The sequence below is a fragment of the Coenobita brevimanus genome, chromosome 92, assembly GCF_032717465.1.
Source record: "Coenobita brevimanus isolate Jiangsu-jjx chromosome 92, ASM3271746v2, whole genome shotgun sequence".
In the NCBI taxonomy this organism is placed as follows: Eukaryota; Metazoa; Arthropoda; class Malacostraca; order Decapoda; family Coenobitidae; genus Coenobita; species Coenobita brevimanus.
Genome location: NC_137045.1, coordinates 19,650,989 through 19,659,188, shown reverse-complemented (window position 1 = coordinate 19,659,188; position 8,200 = coordinate 19,650,989).

Sequence of the window (8,200 nt, the reverse complement as noted above, 5' to 3'; positions counted from 1 at the left end):
AAAAAAAATAGCCACGAAAAGGTATGGATGACGAATGGAAGGTGGAAAAAATATACGAAGGGAAGAGGGAGTGAGGAGCGAGGGAGAATCTAGAAGGACAATGCCAGGGCGGTGATTTGTTGACTGAAAAGACACAAACAAAGCAAAAACCATGGAAGAAAATTATGGATAAGGAATGGAAGGAAAGGAAAACATGAGGAGAACTGGGGGTTGGGGGAGGAGGCATGGGGAACTGGAAGGAATAAGTCTGGACGTTAAAGGAATTTTTGGAATAAAACAAAATAACAGAGAAAAGGTATGGGTGACGAATGGAGGGTGGGAAGAAATGATAAGAGGGGAGGGGAGGGAATGGAAGGAATAAACGATGATGCCTAATTGTTAGCTGACAAGAAATATTTACCAGATTGAGGGATGACGATTGGAAATGAAAGAAAATATGAGAAGAAGAGGAAAAGAGAGATGGGAAAAATGAAGAGATTGGAAGGAATTAACCAGGTACGTGAGCAGTTGGATGCAAAAAGGTAAAAATAAAAACATGAACAGATCCAAGTGACAAATGGAAAGAGATGAAAGATGTGAGGAAGGAGGGTGGGAGAGTCAAGAAGACGAGGACAGAGGGAAGACAAGGGAATTAATTAATGGGTGGAAAGGTGGGAGAGGCGGAATGGGAGATTAAGGGTGGAAAAAATTGATAAGGTAATACAGGAAGGAAAGAATATATATAAAAAAGGTGAAGAAACTGTAGATATGGGGAGACACAGAATGAATGAGGAAGTAGGAAATGAAGGAACTGGAAGTAAGAGGAAGTGACATTCTGGGAGGGAGGCTGAGGGCTAACAACTTCACTTTCATGTGGATTTATTTTTTTGTTCTTGCCACCAGACAACGATTTTATTTCGCTGAAGCTAAGGAGTAGAGAGGAGAGAAAACAGCAACGAAACTAACTGTCCTTCGAAAGCAGTGGTTGAAGCAAAGTTCTTTTATCCTTCGTTAAATGAAGTCTTCTATTACCTTAATAAATAGCTCCTGATAGTGAGAGCAAAAGGTGTGGGAGAAAATGTGAGTCAAGAACAGTGATCAAATCAAAGGAAAAAAGGGGAGGGAAGGAAAAGAAGGAGGTTTAGAAGAATGGACTGGTTATTGTAATAAGGAAGAAGTGGAAGACTTAAGAGAGAGAGAGAGAGAGAGAGAGAGAGAGAGAGAGAGAGAGAGAGAGAGAGAGAGAGAGACTGTGAAAAGAAGCTGACGAAAGAGAGAAAAGTAAAGTTGGAAAGAAAATAAAGAAGAGAAATAAGCAAAAGGTGAGAAAAACGAATGGAGAAGAGAGGGAAAAGAAAAAGAAATAGAGGGAGAGAATGGAAGGGAGGAGAATGAAAGGGGAAGAAAAGATGAGAGTAAGCAAAAAAGAAGGAAAGAGAGAGAGAAAGAAAACAAAAGATGGGGAAAAGGAGAGAAAGGAAGGGAAAGAGAAGAAAGAAAGAAAGCAAAGGAAGAAGAAGAAGAAGAAGAAAAAAAAAAGTGACGGAAAACACAGGGAAAAGCAAGAGGGAAGAAAACAGAAGAGACCGGACGGGAAAGAGGAAATAGCGCTAATCCGACAGAACTGAAGGAAGGACAAGGAGAAAGCCGAGAGGGAGAGGGAAAATCACAGAGCAGGAGGGAGGGAGGGAGAGAGAAAGAAAGAAAAGGCAAGGAAGAGTAAGAGATGAAACGAGACGGAAGAGAAAACGACAGCGGGAGAAAACGAGAAGAGGACAATAAAGGAGTAGGAAAAATAGAGGGAGGGAGAGAGAAATGGCATAATTAAGAGAGGAGAGAGGGAAAGAATAGGGTAAAGAGAGAGACAGCAGGAGAAAAAATGAAGTAGGTAGAGAGAGAGAGAAGAAGGGAGACAGAGGGTCAGGTCTGCCACGTGTTTAGAGTGATAATATTTGGCTGTCAGACAAGGAGTGATGGGGCAGGAGGAAGTGGTGGGGTAGGCCGGGAGGAAAGGTGGGGTAGGTAGGAAGTGAGGACGGCGGCAGGGAGGGAAGGGAGGTATGTAAGAGATGAGGATGGAGGGAGGGAGAGAAGGTAGGTCGGAGGTGATGAGGGAGTTGGAGGGAAGGCAGAGTAGGTTGGAGTAGGAAAGCAGACAGTAAGAAACCTATTGGTCCTTTTATAGATTTTTTTTTTTTTTTAAGCACAGGTAATGACTAGAATGCTTTATGAATTCAAGACAAGAGTGCAGCCCCTACAACCAAAACTCACAGGAAAATGTTAGAATGATTACCATGCAGTATTTAAAAAACTATCAAGGAAATTTCACGATATGAAAAAATATTCTATGCTGTCTACTGTAAAGTTCTAGATTCACAATGGATATTGTTTTGTAGTTGCATCTTTCTTGATTTGTACTGTAGAAAATTTATACTGTATACGTCAGAATTGTACCGTATTTATTTGGAAGTGAAAAAGCTTAGTTAAGAATCTGATGTAAATACCTATCCAGTCGCCTTTTAAACGTTAGCACTGCATTACGGTCAGCCATAATGTAAGGCAATTTGTTACAAGTGTATGCTTAAAACTATATAAAAAACAAGGACCGGTGCTAAGGCACAGCAAACTAGTCCTCGGCAGTCATATTAGTGCTGAGGTATAAACACTACAGGATATCTAGTCAAAGATGTCTAATATCAGATTTGGAGTAAATCGGATGAAGACTGACGATTTTATGCCTATCTGAAATTTTAGGCCCGACCCATCTGACACTGACCCCCCTACCGCTAACTAAAGGGTGACCCCCTGATGTAATGAGGCATGTTATGGGATGCAAATTTGAAAGATGCACCTTTAGGTTTTGGTTTCATGTCGATATGAGGAAAATGAAAGTAGTTATGGCGAAAAAAACGATTTTTTGTTTTTTACATTTTTTGGGCCTACAGTCAGGGCCTTGCCCCAATTTGGCCCAAAATTTAATCAGGCGATCAGAAGGTCATGGCCCATCATTCCTGTAATTTTAGTCAAAATCGCATCAATAGCTTTCGCGTAAAGTTGTTGGCAAGCAAACAGACAGACAGACTAACACACAAACCGGGTGAAAACAATACCGGGTAAAAAGGTCTTTGATTCATGTGGACTGAAAAGTTTCCTGACAATTTCATAACCATCCCATCTAGCATACGGTAATTCAACCAAACTGCCGTGAAGTATTTATCATCTGGTATACATACATACATTATATATATATATATATATATATATATATATATATATATATATATATATATATATATATATATATATACACACACACAGAATATTGCATACAGATACTTTTATCTAATTTCCATATCGCTTGACCTTAGTGAAGATAAACCAAGATTCATATATGTAGATCCTAAGATAAAACGATTAATTTCTTCCATGTCCCCCTCTTACGACTTGCTTTACAATCAGAGTAGCTATTGTATCACATATGTCACCCTTCGTTGGGCTCCCTTGCGCTTCTCCATTTTTTACCATCGCCAACGAAGATGGAGGAGGGTACGTATGCACCTATGTTTGTCTGTCTGTTTGTCCAGACGATAACTCCAAAAGTTCTCAATGAATTTCAATGAAATTTTGTGGAAGGGTGGGCCATGTACCAAGAACGAATTGATTAAATTTGGGGGCGGATTCGGATGCAGATCCGGCATTGGCGAAGGTATGCGCTCAAGTTCAAGGTAGTGATCAGAACTGGACAAATTTCTGCACGTGTGGGCGTACTAGGTTATCATAGAGAGTGATTTATTTTTTCCATTTGTACTTAAGTATTCCATGAATTTATAGATTAGTTGGCGTCCTTGACAGATATTCTATATTGCTGGCTTGTCTTCAGATTATTTGTTTATATATTCCTTACTATTATTTTAATTGTCATTATGGCTGTTACTTATCATATAGGTAATATTTCTCTTTTCATTGCAAATATTGAAAATTTTGCATTCACTGATATTGAAATCCATCTGCCAGGTCTGGCTCCAGGTAATCTGCACTCTGTTATCTTTTGTTATCAGCAATTTGGAATATATATATATATTTTTATTAATACGAACTTTCTTCAATGATGTTAATATATAATACAAGCAGAATACGACTGAACTTCGCAGCGTTTCACCCGTAACGCATTTCCAGTTTGATTCTTCTCCATTCATAAAACTCTCTGTTCACATCCAGTAAGCCAATTATTCACCTGAGCATACTGCCACTGACACATATAGAAAAGAGGGTGAAAGTGAAAGATACAGAAGGAATGTGTGTGTGTGTGTGTGTGTGTGTGTGTGTGTGTGTGTGTGTGTGTGTGTGTGTGTGTGTGTGTGTGTGTGTGTGTGTGTGTGTGTGTGTGTGTGTGTGTGTGTGTGTGTGCAGAGAGAGAGAGAGAGAGAGAGGAATGAGGTAATGAGGAAGAGAAGACGACAAGTAAACGAAGGAGGTGGCGAGGGAAGGGAAGTGATGAAGGATGGGGTGGGGGGAAGTGGTGAGTGAGTAGGTAGGCAGGTGATGAGAGAGTGAGGGTGATGACGACGGAGGGTGTGATGTCTGGCGCCACATTTATAAACCTTCTTGACCTTAGCCTCATCAGACGCCGGATATTTGTTGTATTTCATTAGGGCAAATAATAGACAACTTTAATTTACGCAGGTGAAATGTTTCGAATCAGAGAGGTGAATTATAGCCATCATTAGCCCCTGTCAGTACGAGAGGCCTTTCCTGGGTTGAATAAAGTGACCTGGGAGCAGGAAAAATAAGGTAAAAACTTAAAGGTCACCTAATTCACAAGGTTTATTTGTACCACCGCCAGGCGACTTAATTCAGTGTAGGAGAGACGTCGAAATGGGTGTGTTAGATATGGCTTCCCCTGACCCCAACATTACTCCTGTGGGTGCTCACCGAAACTAAATAAAATCGCCTGAAAACAACAAGAATGTAAACAAACATGACGTGTTTAGGCTGGAGGGGTTAAGGTGTGCATAAGACTGCTAATTTATTCCCTTGTGTTCTCTCATAAAACTATCATACAGTTCGCAACCACACCACTCGTAAAGTAAAAATAAAATCTGGTAACGGTAAACGGCTATAGAGAGTTGTGTATCCTCAAAACTGGTTAAAATTCCAGACAGAAACAATCGCTGGTGAAGGGTGAACTGACACATCAACATCATCATTACCATCATCATCACCTTCATCTGCATTTTTTTTTTTTAAGTAAGTATTGGTCGCGGAAAGGATCCAGAAACAAGGACAAAGAAAGTAAGAGAGAAAAAATTATCAACAGCGTAAGAAACGTATCGAAAAGCATATGAGACGCAACAAGAAATGGCCGTGAGAGAGGGAGACATGGCAAGAGATGGAAGAGAGATAGTGTCAATAATTCATGCTAATAAAGGTCAGCCTACCAAGAATAACTCGCAGATAATAACAAGATGAGACTTGATAAATTGGAGGGTTGTTATCTAGTTAATTACAAGATAAATGTAGTGATATTACACACACACACACACACACACACACACACACACACACACACAGAGTTAATTTGCACGACCCCACATCATCAATTGTTTCTTATTATGTGTGTCAGTATTTTCTGCTTAATACTACTTCCTCTGAGATCAACAGTTACCCTCGCATTTATCTATAACTTCCCGCCAGACTGAACTATCATTATTTCGCCATTATTTCTTCCTTCCTTCCTTCTCTTCTTCAACAATTACTTCCGATCACTGTCACGTATGTAATCATATTTTTCATCATATCTTCTTATTTTTTCAACATCATCTTGCCCCCTTTCACTGTCTTTATTCCGCTGTTACCTCTTCCTTCCTTCTCTTCCACAACAACTTCTTTCAGCGATTATTATACATATTATTTCCTTTATATTCTTCACTTAGCAAAAGATTCACTATATCCTGTTAACATCATCTTGCCCTCTCTCTTCCACAGCGATCTGTTTCTACACCTACTCTATTGATACTCTTACACCCTCGCCCTCTACCTCTCCTCCCCTCTTCCAATTTGCACCTCTCCCCCTTTGCCTCACCCATTCGATTCTCTTTACCTGCCGTACTTCACCCTCATTAGCTGCATTTTGCTCTGTCCCTGTTTCCTTCTCTATCTGCCTTCCTCTTCAACACTTTTTTTTTTTTTTTATCAGTGTCCCTCTATATCTACCTTCCTGTGTTTTTACTTCGTTCCTCTCTCTCTCTCTCTCTCTCTCTCTCTCTCTCTCTCTCTCTCTCTCTCTCTCTCTCTCTCTCTCTCTCTCCGCTTCTTCTACCTGTATCATTTTCTTCCCTTCCTCTTTCCTCCCACTGACTTCACCTTACCCCTCCCAAATACCTGCACAGGTGAGGAAGGGCCACGTTTCCCTCCCTCCCCATTTCTTTCATATCCTTCCCCCTCCTATGCACCTCCCTCTTCCTTCCTTCCTCTCCCTCTCAGTCTCTCTCCTTTTCGTCTCCTGTCGCTTTCGTGTCCTTTCTTACTCTCTTCCTTACTCTGTTCTTATTCCTATATCTTCCCCCGCTCTACTTTTCTCCCCATTTCCTTTCCTCTCTCACATCTCCTTCCCTGTCCCTCTCTTCTCCCCTTCCTCCCCCACCAGAGTATAGGCAACTGGGGAGGAGAGGGGACGGGGTGGGGGCGAGAGAGGGTAGAGACACAAGCTGATAACAGGTAACGAAGAGACCGTGTTGGGAATACCTAACGATGGGGAAGTAGCGGAAGCGAGAATTGATGACAAGAGGTATGGTAAGGAAGGGAAGGAAATGAGGGGATGTGACGGAGGTGGGGAGGAGGGTGACTCAAATCAAAAAGTAAAAGATGAGAGAGAAAGAGGATGACGGGAAGATTGGAGGGAATGTGTGGGAGGATGGGGAGAGAAGAATGCGAATCAGAGGTATGGCAAGGGAGGGATAAATGAAGGGGAAGGAGGGAAGAAGATAGGGATGAGGGTGAGGTAAGATACAGAAGGAAGGTAGAAAAACAGAAAATATAGACAGGAGGAGAAATATAAAAAGACAGATAGGTGAATAAACTGGCAACCCGGAAAATAAATGAAGAGAGATGTGCTGAAAGTGAGGAAGGAAGGAAGCACGGATAGAACAGCCAAGAGATGGCATGATGAAATGTGATTCCGAGAGTATGTACAAAAAAACAGAAAACACGAGAAGTAACAAGAGGGTGATAAAGGGAAAAAATAAACCGTGAAAGATAGAAATGGAAGAAAAGGCTAATTTATGGGAAGAAAGAAGCGGTACAAAGTTGGAGGATATGAGGAGAAAGAGGATGAAGGAAGGATGAAGGGAAGGAAACTGGAGGGAAGAAGGAAGGAAGAGAAAAGAATAGAGGCATGCAGGAGTCAGCAAAGCTACACTGATACTGCACTTGAAGTGATGCCTCAGTCCCACCCCCTCCACACACACACACACACACACACACACACACACACACACACACACACACACACGCAAAGGGTGACAGGAATGAGAGAAGAAACGATGGGAGGAAGGGAGAAGGATAAGAAACAAAAGAGAATACCGGCACGAGAAGAGAGGTACGAGAGATTATTAGAGATGGAGAGATTAAATGCTGGCTTTGGTGTGAGGTAAGAGGAGGGACAGGGAGAGAACGTGAGAGATAAGGAAGAAGAGGGAGACAGAACGTGAGGGAATGGAAGAGAAGAGAGGGAGAAAATGTAAGACATCAGAGAGAAGAGAGTACAAGGGAAGGAAAGCAAACATCAACAGACCTGTTGGTCCTCTCGCGGACGTTTGGTGTAGGGAAGGTTATAAGTAACAATACTATTCTATCAAGTAGAGAGAAGGATAGAAAAGCAGAAAGGCTCCCCCAGCCACCCACCCACCAAACCCCGACGCCGGCGTGAAATAGTGAGAAGGACCACCATGCAGCACAGGAAAGCTGTCATTGAATGGAAATTTCATAGGAAAATGGGAAAGGAAATCTTATTCTAAACCATCTGCCTGAAAAGTAAAGTAACATTAAGTCAAAAATTTATCAAAGCAGTTTTGCAGTTTGTATTATCCAGACTCTGAAAAAGGAAAACAAGTTGTATAAACTACATAAATGCATTATTCAGGAGTGAACATAGTTATCTGGGAGTTAGAAGACAAATACTTATTCAGGTGATTTTTAAAGGATAGTGCCGCATCACAGTTTA